This window comes from Aulonocara sp. 'chitande type north' Nkhata Bay, linkage group LG7 (assembly GCF_057382095.1).
Source record: "Aulonocara sp. 'chitande type north' Nkhata Bay isolate Kocher_YH1m ecotype deep benthic linkage group LG7, A_spYH_male_GT1.1, whole genome shotgun sequence".
Lineage (NCBI taxonomy): Eukaryota > Metazoa > Chordata > Actinopteri > Cichliformes > Cichlidae > Aulonocara > Aulonocara sp. 'chitande type north' Nkhata Bay.
Window position 1 is genome coordinate 57,648,556 of NC_141350.1, and position 17,894 is coordinate 57,666,449.

The following is a 17,894-nucleotide window of genomic DNA, read 5'->3' on the forward strand; positions in this document are numbered from 1 at the left end:
CTGGCCATCCTCCAGTCTTGTCTCTTCCTCCTGCTCTTCTTCCTCCTTCTCCTTCTCCTCCTCCGCACATGAGCTGCAAAGCTCCTCGGTGCCTGGCAAAAATTCTTCTTCGCTGTCAGAAGTATCTCCACTGCTTGTGGAGAGTGCAAAACTGCAGCAACAGCCTCCTCTAAACTGAGTGCACGCTTCATTGTGTCTGTGCAGAAATGACCACTCAGACCAGGCTGCAAAGTATTCTCATAGACTTCAAAGGTGCACCTGAATAAACATGCTATACCATACATCCAATAAGAGAGAGGAGGCACACTCTTGATCAAGAAAAAACATAAGCGCACGCCTTTGATCTCTCTCCCCCCCCCCCCCCCCCCCCCCCCCTCTCTCTCTCTCTCTCACACACACACACACACATGCACATACATACATACACAATACCATTTTATGGTGGTTAGCTGTTTTATTGTCATGCATTTTACAAGGTAAGATAACCATGTCCTGCATTCAAAACCACTGAAAATGTCTATGGTGGTGCTGTGCCTAATATTGTGCTGGTGTATGCTGGGTAATCGCACAGCTAGCGACTGGGTGACTTTATTCACCCGCTTCGGCTGTTGTCAGTCCATATCCCCTAGATATGGACCATCTCCTGCTAGATTGTTCAGAAGGTTGTTATCATCCATCCAGATGGAGGATCACTAACAGGAGCGTGGGAAGACTCCAGAATCCACTCTGGCTGCAATCCGGTGGATACAGGAGTGTGTACAGGTAAGACCGTTTAAACGGACAGCATTTATAGAATGACTATTAAAAGTCAGACCAGCGAGTGTCAATAATGTTAATGTGGTTATGTTAGTAATACACCGAGTGCTAATATAACAGCTTTAAGATGCATTTGTAGATGTTATTACGTGTTTTACCGTCTTTATGGTGCTAGCTTAAAGTTACGGTGTAAACGTTAGCTTATATTGGAGTAAAGCTGTTACTGTTTAAACGATGTTAGCACAGAAATATTAGCTTCTGTCATGACTGACGAAGTTACTAGTTAATAAAGTTTCCAGTAAAGTGTTTAATCGCAGCCACAGACTGACAGCAAATATCTCGATTAGCTTCAGTGCATCTGTAATAAATATGTGCAAGTTTCAGTGCTTCGTTTAAACTGTATGATACTTATACTGACCCAGGGTCAGTGTAAAATACAATCCTAGCTGTGTGAACAAAGCCTGGCTCCTTTAATCCTGCATGAAAAACCTCAGGATGCAGGCTATTATTACTCTTTCCTGCTGGCACACCTGTCACACCTGAGAGTCAGCTAGAAACTTACAGTGACGTGGACATCATGCAAAGACTGCCAGACTCTGTAATACTGCAAATGATCAGTGACTCAAGTTAACACTAAACTTTAAACGGTACCTCTGTGTCTCTGTGTGCTGAACATTTAGGATTGAGTCAGGCTGCATCTGTGTTAGTCCTCTGACAGACTGGTGACCTGTCCAGGTGTGCTCTACCTATGACTACTGGGACAGGCTCTAGCTCCTGTAATAGAAATTTTATGTTATTCTCATTTAAAGCATTTAAGTGCTTATGCATATGCTTAGTTGTGACACTGTTATAGACTGTTCAATGAAGGTTTCTAAAACTAGATGAACTTACTTCAGCAGTTTGAGAAAACAACTCCCTTTACAGGTGCTGATAACGTCAAGGGCACAAAACAGCATAACCATTGATCCGTTAGGTTTCATAGCGAGACACGTGAAGTGGCAGAGCTGACATGACTGAACTGTGATGTTTGATGTGTGTTTGCTCTCCTGTGCACAGTAATAAATAGCATGATCACAGCTCTTTCTGTGTTGCAGACTTTATTTAAAAAATTCCATGACATCTACTATAACTGAACCAACCTGGTGCTCTTCATTTATGGAGGCTGTTGAGTCTGAATGTTGGATGTTGTGTATCTCGTGTTCTCTGGGCTTTGTTGTCCTCAGTCTTTTTGCAGGATCAGAAAACAAAACCGGGAGGCGCGTAAATGTTTCTTCTCCATGATGTTTCTTCAAATGTTTCTTCTGGATGATGATATGACCGTGACACGGGATGCCACCTTTGGTCTTGTGACGAAGCAAAGCTCAGGAAGAAGTGTGATTAAATGGTACCCACATGTTGAGAAGGATGTACAGGGCACCTGCAGCCAAATCCAAGCTTCAGCTTAGTTGTAGTTGCAGAATGCTATAGGACTGAGACATCTAAGGCATCAAATGTTTGATTAAACGGATGAAAAAGAGAAGTTTTTTCCCTATAATTATCACTTCTTAAAATCTGTAGCAACTTCAAGTCTGTCAGCATGCTGAGCATGCTCAGAATGTGACAATATATTTTTGTTCAATATTTAATTTCTTTCAGTTGCAATTGTTAAATGAAAAAATATATATTCTTATAATTTAGCAAACGAATTTATAAAAAAAAAATACATATATCTGTATTAGTTTTAGTAAATTAATTTGACACCTGTATTGAAAATACCATATTGTATTCATACAGAATCAGTATGGTATCATTGTTTGTCTGTTCACTGATTGTTGAAGCTAAGAGCTACTTTGATCTGTTTAGATCTAAAGTATCCAAAGTTGAGTTCTAATGTTTCTTCACCCCTGTGTGTGTGATATGTGATTTCCTACATGCTGGCAGAGCAGAGCAGCAGTTTGTGCTCACAGATGGTGACGGTGTGGAGAGACGGTGGTATTTCCTCAGAAGAACCAGCAGAGTCACAAAGGACACCAGTCCATCTCACCACCTTGACTTGCTGACTGATGTTCGTCTACACTGCACAGAGGAAATCAACTGACCGAGGTTTGTCCAGTGACGTGTTATGAAATGTATATTTGTTTTATGCTTACAGATATGTTTTTCTTGACAGAGGCTCTGCAGAGGTTAGACAAAGCAGAGAAAACATGTGCTTTACATTTTACTGTGATTTATTGAGATATTTGTTGCCTGATGTTCAGCAGGAATGGAGAAATAGAATCAAAGGGAGATGTTTTTCCTGTTTTTGTAATGATGTAAGTAAATCTTCAATATTATTTATTTGCTTGGTTATATTAGGAGCGTTTCTGAGTGAGGGGGAGAGGAGTCATCATCCAGGTAAAGTGACGTGGATCAGTGGATACACTTGTCTCCCCTTTAAAGGAGACGATCCAAGTCATCCTTAAATGTTAGCGCTTTCAAATACACAAACATTTTTAAAGGACAAAAATGAACATCCAACTTTGACTGTAATACAAAATAAATCTTTGCATGTGTGTTTTCAAACTCTCAGATGGGCAGTATATCAGTCTTGGACTGTCTAACCTGCCGGAGCAGCACTGAATGACCACCGCACGAGCATGTTCCTGCAACATTCAGCATCTGATCCTTCATCTGTGTGCTTCTGCTTTTGGTAAGTAGAGTTACCCAACTCCAGTAACTCTAAACACATGCCATCCATTTCTAACGGCCTGGTTACTTCCTGTCAGTTACTTTAGAAACCATGTGGTCACCTGACCTAACACTGTTTCTTCTTCTTCTCCTTAATGTTGAAGTGTCAAATGTCAAACAGCTGGAGAGGAAACTACACCAGTGTACTGGGATGTTTCAGCAACACGTGCCAGATGCTGTTCCTTCATGGTGACATCACCAGAGACAGTCCCGCCAACCTCAGGACCCATTGATTATGATGATCTGATCCATCAAACCCCCAGCAGGTGAACTTTATTCATGACATAACACCGCAACAATGTAAAAAATTAAACAGCAACAGTCTAAATGTAAAGTGCATTCTAAAGTCCTCTTCAATAAATTGTATGCAAAGAGTCATTCAGGTCACTACAGAACCCAGAGTCTTCATCATTAAATCTCTGGTTGCTTCAATTTTTCTATCCTATATCAGATATTTTAAAGGTTAGCTTAGGTAAAGTTCCATTCTCATGGTGAGGCAAAGTGCTTTATGTGTGTGTGTGCCCGTGTCATGAACGGCTATAAAAGGCCTATAATTAAAGAACAAAGCGGGGTTTGAGTTCGAGTTGCGGCAGACTGTCACTACTTGTAAATGGAACGCAGCCTTCCTACGGCGGACAGCTAATAACAGGAATCGGACGCGGTCCAGCCAAGTCCACAGCAACCACCATAGCAACCGCCTAGCATGACCTTAAAAACATATTCTGTCTTCATAACTATCAAAATCGTGAAATGATTTGCAAAGTGTGAAAGTGTTACAGCTGCAGAGAGCTATGGCGGTATCTATGGAAGCTGTTTACATAGCTAATAATATACGATGTAACCATGGAGACAGTCAGTCACTTGAGCTAGCGGTGCATGTTTACTACAGTGAATAAGGTGATTGAGTGCACAGCGTCCACACTCTGCAGGGGGTAAAGACATTACTTCAATATTGTTTTATATTGATATATATTAGCCTTCTGTTGACCATCACCTCAGGTTCACCATTACAGTTTCAGATTACAGATGCACACTGTCTAAACACATTCAAAAACTCATGTCTCAGAAATAAGCACAGCTGTTCATGTTTGTCATTAGAGTTTTATTTGTAAGAAAATTATGAACTTCATATTGTGCATTAAATAAAAGAACATTTCACAACTCTGAGTCAACAGAAACAGGTAACAGAAATGTCTCTAATGTGTACAGTGTAGTGTAAGCATTAAAAGATCATAAAGGAAAAACTAACATTTATGTGAAACTAATTGTAATAAAAAATGAGCAGGTGCTTTATAGATTTAAAAGAAAGAATCTGAAAACAACACTTTTTTGGTCTAAGTGATCAAAGTAGAAAACAGAACTGATGTTCAAGAACAAACCGTAGCTGCACTAATATTACACATCTCGATCGTTGTACTGAACAGACATGTTGCTTTTAAAACCACATGCAGTGTGTGACCATGACTGTTCACTGAGACCATGAACGCCACTTCGCTGAAGCATTCTTCTTCTTCTTCTTGCCATTAAATTGGAAGCAGAAGCAGCACGAGCTGATTTGATCTACTGAAAGGAAAAAGCAGAACATCTGAGTTGAAACCAGTCAGCTGAAATCATTAAGACAGGAACAAATTCAATGCAGTGTCTCAAGTGGCTTAGCCTGTTACAACTGTTGATACAAGCTAAATACGGTTAACACACAGTGTCAGGGAGCTCCAGTGTGGGAACTAGTGGCTTTAGGTTTGTAGTCATTTAACTTTCATCCATTCATTCATTTAATTCAGGAGGAAGAAATGCCAGGTTGGTGCAGGCTGGTTACATGCATTTGGTCCCATGCTGTCTTTAATTAAATGACTTGGTTCATTTTATGGCTGGGCTGTATGTGGGGTTATATCATGTTATTTGGGCAGGAGTACCTGTCCCCTGTTAGACTTAGAAAGTTTCTCCATAAGTAGAGTTTCTAACTCTTCTAGCACATCTGTGGCTGACAGCTTTTTGGTGGCTCTTTTTACCCCACACTGGTTGTGAGTGTGTAAATAGCCCCACTAGTTATTTTGGGTTGCAGTTAACTAGGGAGGAAGGGGTGGGTATGCCATGATTAGGTGAATAACAATTATATGTGATACATAAATTTCACAATGCATGCATATATCTCTATCAATTAAACCTGGCCTGAGGGCTGCCATTTTTTACATTCAGTTATTTCTCTTAGAAATGTTGGAACTAAATAATGAATGTGTTACAGTTAAAGTGAAACACTGGTCAGTGTAAATGGCTCATTGGGACACAGAAACCTTTAAATTAAACCTGATATCTAGTGTCAAACAATATCAAAGCTGTAAAAGATGTTTACATTCAGAATTTATAAAACTATGATTGTAAATAAATTCAAACAAGTGAGCTTTTCTCTTTGTGCTGAATATCAACACTGTGGTTTCTTAGACTGTAAGCTGTACTTTAGTGCAACCAGTTGCAGAAGCTGCCACTCCAAATGTCTTTTGATAACAAGAAAAAAATACCTTTTCAGTACACGGCCTGAAGTTCTTCTCCGAAATCTTCTGCAATCGGCTTTGTCTGCTGGTTTGAAGACAATAAACCACAAAAAAGATGATTTAGTCACTTTGTCTGCGTCATGCAGCTCGAATGTGTCGTGTAACGATGTTGAATAGCCGTCGTTATCCCTCTGCTTTGAGCCTTTTATCAAAAGTTACAGCTAACTTCATGAAGTTGTACAAAAAGGCTTCATTTCGCCGAGACAGTGCGTTTCTGACTATTACATGCATTTGAATGGAGTTCTTGCACGAAACAAAGTATAAGTTTTCATTATGTGAATAACTTGTATTTTACACTGACCCTGGGTCAGTATCAACTTCATGAAGACAGCTGTAACTTTTGATAGAGGACTCACACACACACATATTTATGGCTTTGCCTTATAGAATTCAGCATTTGAGCTAAGATTTTCAAGTTATTCACAAATTGAAAACCTATACTTTGTGTCGGGCGAGAACTCCATTCAAATGCATGTAATAGCGAGAAACGCACTAACGTGGTGAAATAAAGCGTTTTTCCATAAACTTCATAAAGACAGCTGTAAATTTTGAGAGAAGACTCACACACACATTGGGGGGATATTGAAGTCTATAAGATAAAGCCATGAATATGTTTGTCTGAGTCTTCTATCAAAAGTTACAGCAAGCTCTATGAAGTTGATGAGAAACGCGTTTCTCACTGTTACATGCATTTGAATTTAGTTCTTGCCCGACACAAAGTATAGGTTTTAATTTGTGAATAACTTGAAAATCTTAGCTCAAACAGCTGCAAAACCTATTTCCTGAGCACTGAGATGCTGAATTCTATAAGGCAAAGCCATAAATATGTGTGTGTGATTCTTCTATCAACAGTTACAGCTGTCTTCTTGAAGTTGATACTGACCCAGGGTCAGTGTAAAATACAATCCTAGCTGTGTGAACAAAGCTTGGCTCCTTTAATCCTGCATGACAAACCTCAGGATGCAGGTTATTATTACTCTTTCCTGCTGGCACACCTGAGAGTCAGCTAGAAACTTACAGTGACGTGGACATCATGCAAAGACTGCCAGACTCTGTAATACTGTGAATGATCAGTGACTCAAGTTAACACTAAACTTTAAACAGTACCTCTGTGTCTCTGTGTGCTGAACATTTAGGATTGAGTCTGCATTGACTTTATTTATTGAGACTTTAATGTGCTAAAAGCAGGTTGAAGACAGCTCAGAAACATTTGAAGATTAAAATTTAGCATTATGGCTGCTGGTGGTTTGTAAAGCCTATACTCAGCTGTAGTTTTTGTTACTAATTTATGTTTGTTGTTGTTTAACACAGATTTCAGAAGAGCAAATATGCTTAATAGTTTAACTAGATTTCATTTGTCAGTGTGGGACTGCTGAGTCACCTGAAGAACTCATTTCATTCATTCTCCACATGATGTTCATATACAGAAATGTTTCACAGGAACTGGTTCCTCCCAAACTGTGAACTACTGTGTTTCCATAGATTATCTCTGTATGAATGTACTTTTAAATGAAGGCAAGTGTTTGTCCTTTTTTGTTCCTCAGTTACAGTACGTGATATCTTGATATCAGGCGGTCAACACTGGGGGAAGACAAGAAGCAGACGTACTTCCAAGAGGGAGCTGCAGTGAGGACACAGCCAGGTCACTGAGGTCAGAGGTCAGAATCTGAAACAGCTCAGGTTTATATTTTAGGGGTTATAAAAAATCAAAATGTATTTATGAAGAAACCTTTAAATAATAGTCATAATTATGATTACTATAAGAAATATCAAACATTTAAGTGGATTTTCTGTTACACATGTTGTATTAGCCCTGCAATAAACTGGCAGCCTGTCTTTGTCCTGTATCAGCTGGGATAGGCTTCATCCTCCCGCAACCCTGAATTGTATTCCAATTATGTAATCTGATCATTTACAAACTCAAGGTATCTAATCAAAATGTAAGTAATAATTATAAAATGGGAAAGCAGAAATAAGTGTGACATAAATGTAAATGTGTTAGCTGACATAGAGGACAGCTACATGTAGTCTGAAAAACCTTTGTTGTCAAGTTTGCAGGTATATCAGCACGAGACATTCTTACATAGAAGAGTCTGTTAAAGTCTCTAACTCAGCGAAGCATTATTGGTCCCGTCTGTTTGGATAAATATAGTAAGTTGATGTTTGTCCATTTATTGACACATTTTCTTAAGTGCTTATCCAGTTCAGGATCACAGTGGAGCTGCAGCTGGATATGTTCATTAAATAAACCTTACAAAAGTTAACAATAAACCTGCATCCATGTACGTTGTTGTCCACAGGATAAGAAAATCAAACTGGAACACTGTGGAACATGTTAATAAATGTTTGTGTGTTTATGCCTGTGTCTTTCACAGGAGGCGCTGGAAGGTTTCCCTAATAGTTCCTGGTGAATCAAAGCAGAACCATAAAGGTTGCTGGATTGCATGATGGCCTTACCCCTGAGCAGTCATCCTGTTAAAGGAGGAACCAGTTAGAAGCTGTTTTCAAAGTAGCTGAGCAGATTTCATCTCAAGTAAGCGATTAACTGTTTGTTCATCTGTTCTGCCACTTAAAGAGCATTTAAGGACGTCTTTTGAGTGTCCAGCTGAATTAATTCTACTGGCTCTCATGGTCATTTGTTATTATAGACATATTTTTCATGTTCATCCAGCTATTTAGTAAATTCTATCTATTTAGTAATATCCGTCAGCTATAAAATGTAATATAAATATAAAAAATATCTAAATATCTCCTGCACTTTATATTTTAATGATGTAAGTCTGTTATCGTGTTACATTAGCATTCCTCACATATCAATGAGATGCTGTACAGTACAATCCTACTGACGCAGCAGAGGGATAACGACGGCTATTCAACATCGTTACACGACACATTCGAGCTGCATGACACAGACAAAGTGACTAAATCATCTTTTTTATGGTTTATTGTCTTCAAACCAGCAGACAAAGCCGATTGCAGAAGATTTCGGAGAAGAACTTCAGGCCGTGTACTGAAAAGGTATTTTTTTCTTGTTATCAAAAGACATTTGGAGTGGCAGCTTCTGCAACTGGTTGCACTAAAGTACAGCTTACAGTCTAAGAAACCACAGTGTTGATATTCAGCACAAAGAGAAAAGCTCACTTGTTTGAATTTATTTACAATCATAGTTTTATAAATTCTGAATGTAAACATCTTTTACAGCTTTGATATTGTTTGACACTAGATATCAGGTTTAATTTAAAGGTTTCTGTGTCCCAATGAGCCATTTACACTGACCAGTGTTTCACTTTAACTGTAACACATTCATTATTTAGTTCCAACATTTCTAAGAGAAATAACTGAATGTAAAAAATGGCAGCCCTCAGGCCAGGTTTAATTGATAGAGATATATGCATGCATTGTGAAATTTATGTATCACATATAATTGTTATTCACCTAATCATGGCATACCCACCCCTTCCTCCCTAGTTAACTGCAACCCAAAATAACTAGTGGGGCTATTTACACACTCACAACCAGTGTGGGGTAAAAAGAGCCACCAAAAAGCTGTCAGCCACAGATGTGCTAGAAGAGTTAGAAACTCTACTTATGGAGAAACTTTCTAAGTCTAACAGGGGACAGGTACTCCTGCCCAAATAACATGATATAACCCCACATACAGCCCAGCCATAAAATGAACCAAGTCATTTAATTAAAGACAGCATGGGACCAAATGCATGTAACCAGCCTGCACCAACCTGGCATTTCTTCCTCCTGAATTAAATGAATGAATGGATGAAAGTTAAATGACTACAAACCTAAAGCCACTAGTTCCCACACTGGAGCTCCCTGACACTGTGTGTTAACCGTATTTAGCTTGTATCAACAGTTGTAACAGGCTAAGCCACTTGAGACACTGCATTGAATTTGTTCCTGTCTTAATGATTTCAGCTGACTGGTTTCAACTCAGATGTTCTGCTTTTTCCTTTCAGTAGATCAAATCAGCTCGTGCTGCTTCTGCTTCCAATTTAATGGCAAGAAGAAGAAGAAGAATGCTTCAGCGAAGTGGCGTTCATGGTCTCAGTGAACAGTCATGGTCACACACTGCATGTGGTTTTAAAAGCAACATGTCTGTTCAGTACAACGATCGAGATGTGTAATATTAGTGCAGCTACGGTTTGTTCTTGAACATCAGTTCTGTTTTCTACTTTGATCACTTAGACCAAAAAAGTGTTGTTTTCAGATTCTTTCTTTTAAATCTATAAAGCACCTGCTCATTTTTTATTACAATTAGTTTCACATAAATGTTAGTTTTTCCTTTATGATCTTTTAATGCTTACACTACACTGTACACATTAGAGACATTTCTGTTACCTGTTTCTGTTGACTCAGAGTTGTGAAATGTTCTTTTATTTAATGCACAATATGAAGTTCATAATTTTCTTACAAATAAAACTCTAATGACAAACATGAACAGCTGTGCTTATTTCTGAGACATGAGTTTTTGAATGTGTTTAGACAGTGTGCATCTGTAATCTGAAACTGTAATGGTGAACCTGAGGTGATGGTCAACAGAAGGCTAATATATATCAATATAAAACAATATTGAAGTAATGTCTTTACCCCCTGCAGAGTGTGGACGCTGTGCACTCAATCACCTTATTCACTGTAGTAAACATGCACCGCTAGCTCAAGTGACTGACTGTCTCCATGGTTACATCGTATATTATTAGCTATGTAAACAGCTTCCATAGATACCGCCATAGCTCTCTGCAGCTGTAACACTTTCACACTTTGCAAATCATTTCACGATTTTGATACGACAGAATATGTTTTTAAGGTCATGCTAGGCGGTTGCTATGGTGGTTGCTGTGGACTTGGCTGGACCGCGTCCGATTCCTGTTATTAGCTGTCCGCCGTAGGAAGGCTGCGTTCCATTTACAAGTAGTGACAGTCTGCCGCAACTCGAACTCAAACCCCGCTTTGTTCTTTAATTATAGGCCTTTTATAGCCGTTCATGACACGGGCACACACACACATAAAGCACTTTGCCTCACCATGACAATGGAACTTTACCTAAGATAACCTTTAAAATATCTGATATAGGATAGAAAAATGAAGCAACCAGAGATTTAATGATGAAGACTCTAAAACCCACTGTCTTGACAAAATAAAGCGTTTTTGAACAACTTCATATAAATCGCTGTAACTTTTGATAGAAGACTCAGACAAACATGTTTATGGCTTTATCTTATAGAACTCAATATCCCCGTGCTGGGCAAACAGAACAGGTTTTGCAGCCGTTTGAGCTAAGATTTTAAAATTATTCACATAATGAAAACCTATACTTTGTTTCAGGCGAGTTTCCCATTCAAATGCATGTAACAGTGAGAAACACACTGTCTTGGCGAAATAAAGCGTTTTTGAACAACTTCATATAAATCGCTGTAACTTTTGATAGAAGACTCAGACAAACATGTTTATGGCTTTATCTTATAGAACTCAATATCCCCGTGCTGGGCAAACAGAACAGGTTTTGCAGCCGTTTGAGCTAAGATTTTAAAATTATTCACATAATGAAAACCTATACTTTGTTTCAGGCGAGTTTCCCATTCAAATGCATGTAACAGTGAGAAACGCATTGTCTTGGCGAAATAAAGCGTTTTTGAACAACTTCATATAAATCGCTGTAACTTTTGATAGAAGACTCAGACAAACATGTTTATGGCTTTATCTTATAGAACTCAATATCCCCGTGCTGGGCAAACAGAACAGGTTTTGCAGCCGTTTGAGCTAAGATTTTAAAATTATTCACATAATGAAAACCTATACTTTGTTTCAGGCGAGTTTCCCATTCAAATGCATGTAACAGTGAGAAACCCACTGTCTTGACAAAATAAAGCGTTTTTGAACAACTTCATATAAATCGCTGTAACTTTTGATAGAAGACTCAGACAAACATGTTTATGGCTTTATCTTATAGAACTCAATATCCCCGTGCTGGGCAAACAGAACAGGTTTTGCAGCCGTTTGAGCTAAGATTTTAAAATTATTCACATAATGAAAACCTATACTTTGTTTCAGGCGAGTTTCCCATTCAAATGCATGTAACAGTGAGAAACACACTGTCTTGGCGAAATAAAGCGTTTTTGAACAACTTCATATAAATCGCTGTAACTTTTGATAGAAGACTCAGACAAACATGTTTATGGCTTTATCTTATAGAACTCAATATCCCCGTGCTGGGCAAACAGAACAGGTTTTGCAGCCGTTTGAGCTAAGATTTTAAAATTATTCACATAATGAAAACCTATACTTTGTTTCAGGCGAGTTTCCCATTCAAATGCATGTAACAGTGAGAAACGCATTGTCTTGGCGAAATAAAGCGTTTTTGAACAACTTCATATAAATCGCTGTAACTTTTGATAGAAGACTCAGACAAACATGTTTATGGCTTTATCTTATAGAACTCAATATCCCCGTGCTGGGCAAACAGGTTTTGCAGCCGTTTGAGCTAAGATTTTAAAATTATTCACATAATGAAAACCTATACTTTGTTTCAGGCGAGTTTCCCATTCAAATGCATGTAACAGTGAGAAACACACTGTCTTGGCGAAATAAAGCGTTTTTGAACAACTTCATATAAATCGCTGTAACTTTTGATAGAAGACTCAGACAAACATGTTTATGGCTTTATCTTATAGAACTCAATATCCCCGTGCTGGGCAAACAGGTTTTGCAGCCGTTTGAGCTAAGATTTTAAAATTATTCACATAATGAAAACCTATACTTTGTTTCAGGCGAGTTTCCCATTCAAATGCATGTAACAGTGAGAAACGCATTGTCTTGGCGAAATAAAGTTTTTTTGAACAACTTCATATAAATCGCTGTAACTTTTGATAGAAGACTCAGACAAACATGTTTATGGCTTTATCTTATAGAACTCAATATCCCCGTGCTTGGTAAACAGGTTTTGCAGCCGTTTGAGCTAAGATTTTAAAATTATTCACATAATGAAAACCTATACTTTGTTTCAGGCGAGTTTCCCATTCAAATGCATGTAACAGTGAGAAACGCATTGTCTTGGCGAAATAAAGCGTTTTTGAACAACTTCATATAAATCGCTGTAACAAACATGTTTATGGCTTTATCTTATAGAACTCAATATCCCCGTGCTGGGCAAACAGGTTTTGCAGCCGTTTGAGCTAAGATTTTAAAATTATTCACATAATGAAAATCTATACTTTGTTTCAGGCGAGTTTCCCATTCAAATGCATGTAACAGTGAGAAACGCATTGTCTTGGCGAAATAAAGCGTTTTTGAACAACTTCATATAAATCGCTGTAACTTTTGATAGAAGACTCAGACAAACATGTTTATGGCTTTATCTTATAGAACTCAATATCCCCGTGCTGGGCAAACAGGTTTTGCAGCCGTTTGAGCTAAGATTTTAAAATTATTCACATAATGAAAACCTATACTTTGTTTCAGGCAAGTTTCCCATTCAAATGCATGTAACAGTGAGAAACGCATTGTCTTGGCGAAATAAAGTTTTTTTGAACAACTTCATATAAATCGCTGTAACTTTTGATAGAAGACTCAGACAAACATGTTTATGGCTTTATCTTATAGAACTCAATATCCCCGTGCTTGGTAAACAGGTTTTGCAGCCGTTTGAGCTAAGATTTTAAAATGATTCACATAATGAAAACCTATACTTTGTTTCAGGCGAGTTTCCCATTCAAATGCATGTAACAGTGAGAAACGCATTGTCTTGGCGAAATAAAGCGTTTTTGAACAACTTCATATAAATCGCTGTAACTTTTGATAGAAGACTCAGACAAACATGTTTATGGCTTTATCTTATAGAACTCAATATCCCCGTGCTGGGCAAACAGGTTTTGCAGCCGTTTGAGCTAAGATTTTAAAATGATTCACATAATGAAAACCTATACTTTGTTTCAGGCGAGTTTCCCATTCAAATGCATGTAACAGTGAGAAACGCATTGTCTTGGCGAAATAAAGCGTTTTTGAACAACTTCATATAAATCGCTGTAACTTTTGATAGAAGACTCAGACAAACATGTTTATGGCTTTATCTTATAGAACTCAATATCCCCGTGCTGGGCAAACAGGTTTTGCAGCCGTTTGAGCTAAGATTTTAAAATGATTCACATAATGAAAACCTATACTTTGTTTCAGGCGAGTTTCCCATTCAAATGCATGTAACAGTGAGAAACGCATTGTCTTGGCGAAATAAAGCGTTTTTGAACAACTTCATATAAATCGCTGTAACTTTTGATAGAAGACTCAGACAAACATGTTTATGGCTTTATCTTATAGAACTCAATATCCCCGTGCTGGGCAAACAGGTTTTGCAGCCGTTTGAGCTAAGATTTTAAAATGATTCACATAATGAAAACCTATACTTTGTTTCAGGCGAGTTTCCCATTCAAATGCATGTAACAGTGAGAAACACACTGTCTTGGCGAAATAAAGCGTTTTTGAACAACTTCATATAAATCGCTGTAACTTTTGATAGAAGACTCAGACAAACATGTTTATGGCTTTATCTTATAGAACTCAATATCCCCGTGCTGGGCAAACAGGTTTTGCAGCCGTTTGAGCTAAGATTTTAAAATTATTCACATAATGAAAACCTATACTTTGTTTCAGGCGAGTTTCCCATTCAAATGCATGTAACAGTGAGAAACGCATTGTCTTGGCGAAATAAAGCGTTTTTGAACAACTTCATATAAATCGCTGTAACAAACATGTTTATGGCTTTATCTTATAGAACTCAATATCCCCGTGCTGGGCAAACAGGTTTTGCAGCCGTTTGAGCTAAGATTTTAAAATTATTCACATAATGAAAATCTATACTTTGTTTCAGGCGAGTTTCCCATTCAAATGCATGTAACAGTGAGAAACGCATTGTCTTGGCGAAATAAAGCGTTTTTGAACAACTTCATATAAATCGCTGTAACTTTTGATAGAAGACTCAGACAAACATGTTTATGGCTTTATCTTATAGAACTCAATATCCCCGTGCTGGGCAAACAGGTTTTGCAGCCGTTTGAGCTAAGATTTTAAAATTATTCACATAATGAAAACCTATACTTTGTTTCAGGCAAGTTTCCCATTCAAATGCATGTAACAGTGAGAAACGCATTGTCTTGGCGAAATAAAGTTTTTTTGAACAACTTCATATAAATCGCTGTAACTTTTGATAGAAGACTCAGACAAACATGTTTATGGCTTTATCTTATAGAACTCAATATCCCCGTGCTTGGTAAACAGGTTTTGCAGCCGTTTGAGCTAAGATTTTAAAATGATTCACATAATGAAAACCTATACTTTGTTTCAGGCGAGTTTCCCATTCAAATGCATGTAACAGTGAGAAACGCATTGTCTTGGCGAAATAAAGCGTTTTTGAACAACTTCATATAAATCGCTGTAACTTTTGATAGAAGACTCAGACAAACATGTTTATGGCTTTATCTTATAGAACTCAATATCCCCGTGCTGGGCAAACAGGTTTTGCAGCCGTTTGAGCTAAGATTTTAAAATGATTCACATAATGAAAACCTATACTTTGTTTCAGGCGAGTTTCCCATTCAAATGCATGTAACAGTGAGAAACGCATTGTCTTGGCGAAATAAAGCGTTTTTGAACAACTTCATATAAATCGCTGTAACTTTTGATAGAAGACTCAGACAAACATGTTTATGGCTTTATCTTATAGAACTCAATATCCCCGTGCTGGGCAAACAGGTTTTGCAGCCGTTTGAGCTAAGATTTTAAAATGATTCACATAATGAAAACCTATACTTTGTTTCAGGCGAGTTTCCCATTCAAATGCATGTAACAGTGAGAAACGCATTGTCTTGGCGAAATAAAGCGTTTTTGAACAACTTCATATAAATCGCTGTAACTTTTGATAGAAGACTCAGACAAACATGTTTATGGCTTTATCTTATAGAACTCAATATCCCCGTGCTGGGCAAACAGGTTTTGCAGCCGTTTGAGCTAAGATTTTAAAATGATTCACATAATGAAAACCTATACTTTGTTTCAGGCGAGTTTCCCATTCAAATGCATGTAACAGTGAGAAACGCATTGTCTTGGCGAAATAAAGCGTTTTTGAACAACTTCATATAAATCGCTGTAACTTTTGATAGAAGACTCAGACAAACATGTTTATGGCTTTATCTTATAGAACTCAATATCCCCGTGCTGGGCAAACAGGTTTTGCAGCCGTTTGAGCTAAGATTTTAAAATTATTCACATAATGAAAACCTATACTTTGTCTCAGGCGAGTTTCCCATTCAAATGCATGTAACAGTGAGAAACGCATTGTCTTGGCGAAATAAAGTTTTTTTTGAACAACTTCATATAAATCGCTGTAACTTTTGATAGAAGACTCAGACAAACATGTTTATGGCTTTATCTTATAGAACTCAATATCCCCGTGCTGGGCAAACAGGTTTTGCAGCCGTTTGAGCTAAGATTTTAAAATGATTCACATAATGAAAACCTATACTTTGTTTCAGGCGAGTTTCCCATTCAAATGCATGTAACAGTGAGAAACGCATTGTCTTGGCGAAATAAAGCGTTTTTGAACAACTTCATATAAATCGCTGTAACTTTTGATAGAAGACTCAGACAAACATGTTTATGGCTTTATCTTATAGAACTCAATATCCCCGTGCTTGGTAAACAGGTTTTGCAGCCGTTTGAGCTAAGATTTTAAAATTATTCACATAATGAAAACCTATACTTTGTTTCAGGCGAGTTTCCCATTCAAATGCATGTAACAGTGAGAAACGCATTGTCTTGGCGAAATAAAGTTTTTTTGAACAACTTCATATAAATCGCTGTAACTTTTGATAGAAGACTCAGACAAACATGTTTATGGCTTTATCTTATAGAACTCAATATCCCCGTGCTTGGTAAACAGGTTTTGCAGCCGTTTGAGCTAAGATTTTAAAATGATTCACATAATGAAAACCTATACTTTGTTTCAGGCGAGTTTCCCATTCAAATGCATGTAACAGTGAGAAACGCATTGTCTTGGCGAAATAAAGCGTTTTTGAACAACTTCATATAAATCGCTGTAACTTTTGATAGAAGACTCAGACAAACATGTTTATGGCTTTATCTTATAGAACTCAATATCCCCGTGCTTGGTAAACAGGTTTTGCAGCCGTTTGAGCTAAGATTTTAAAATTATTCACATAATGAAAACCTATACTTTGTTTCAGGCGAGTTTCCCATTCAAATGCATGTAACAGTGAGAAACGCATTGTCTTGGCGAAATAAAGCGTTTTTCAACCACTTCATATAAATCGCTGTAACTTTTGATAGAAGACTCAGACAAACATGTTTATGGCTTTATCTTATAGAACTCAATATCCCCGTGCTGGGCAAACAGGTTTTGCAGCCGTTTGAGCTAAGATTTTAAAATTATTCACATAATGAAAACCTATACTTTGTTTCAGGCGAGTTTCCCATTCAAATGCATGTAACAGTGAGAAACGCATTGTCTTGGCGAAATAAAGCGTTTTTGAACAACTTCATATAAATCGCTGTAACTTTTGATAGAAGACTCAGACAAACATGTTTATGGCTTTATCTTATAGAACTCAATATCCCCGTGCTGGGCAAACAGGTTTTGTAGCCGTTTGAGCTAAGATTTTAAAATTATTCACATAATGAAAACCTATACTTTGTTTCAGGCGAGTTTCCCATTCAAATGCATGTAACAGTGAGAAACGCATTGTCTTGGCGAAATAAAGCGTTTTTGAACAACTTCATATAAATCGCTGTAACTTTTGATAGAAGACTCAGACAAACATGTTTATGGCTTTATCTTATAGAACTCAATATCCCCGTGCTGGGCAA

The 17,894-nt window shown here is 37.7% G+C and overlaps 1 long non-coding RNA gene across 9 annotated transcripts; it reads left to right on the plus strand.

Annotated features, from left to right (window-relative positions):
* Nucleotides 1-392: 392 nt before the first annotated feature.
* Nucleotides 393-10,516, plus strand: LOC147326369 (uncharacterized). 9 transcript variants are annotated; one of them, XR_015130463.1, is made up of 11 exons: nt 393-476; nt 682-762; nt 1,980-2,140; nt 2,677-2,838; nt 3,091-3,199; nt 3,305-3,424; nt 3,567-3,728; nt 7,556-7,669; nt 8,387-8,544; nt 8,972-9,029; nt 9,983-10,511. It is a non-coding gene; the product is annotated as an uncharacterized LOC147326369 (long non-coding RNA). The 9 variants fall into 9 exon arrangements; XR_015130460.1 differs by having other exon boundaries at nt 682-2,140; nt 9,983-10,508; XR_015130462.1 differs by having other exon boundaries at nt 399-762; nt 9,983-10,508.
* Nucleotides 10,517-17,894: the final 7,378 nt, after the last annotated feature.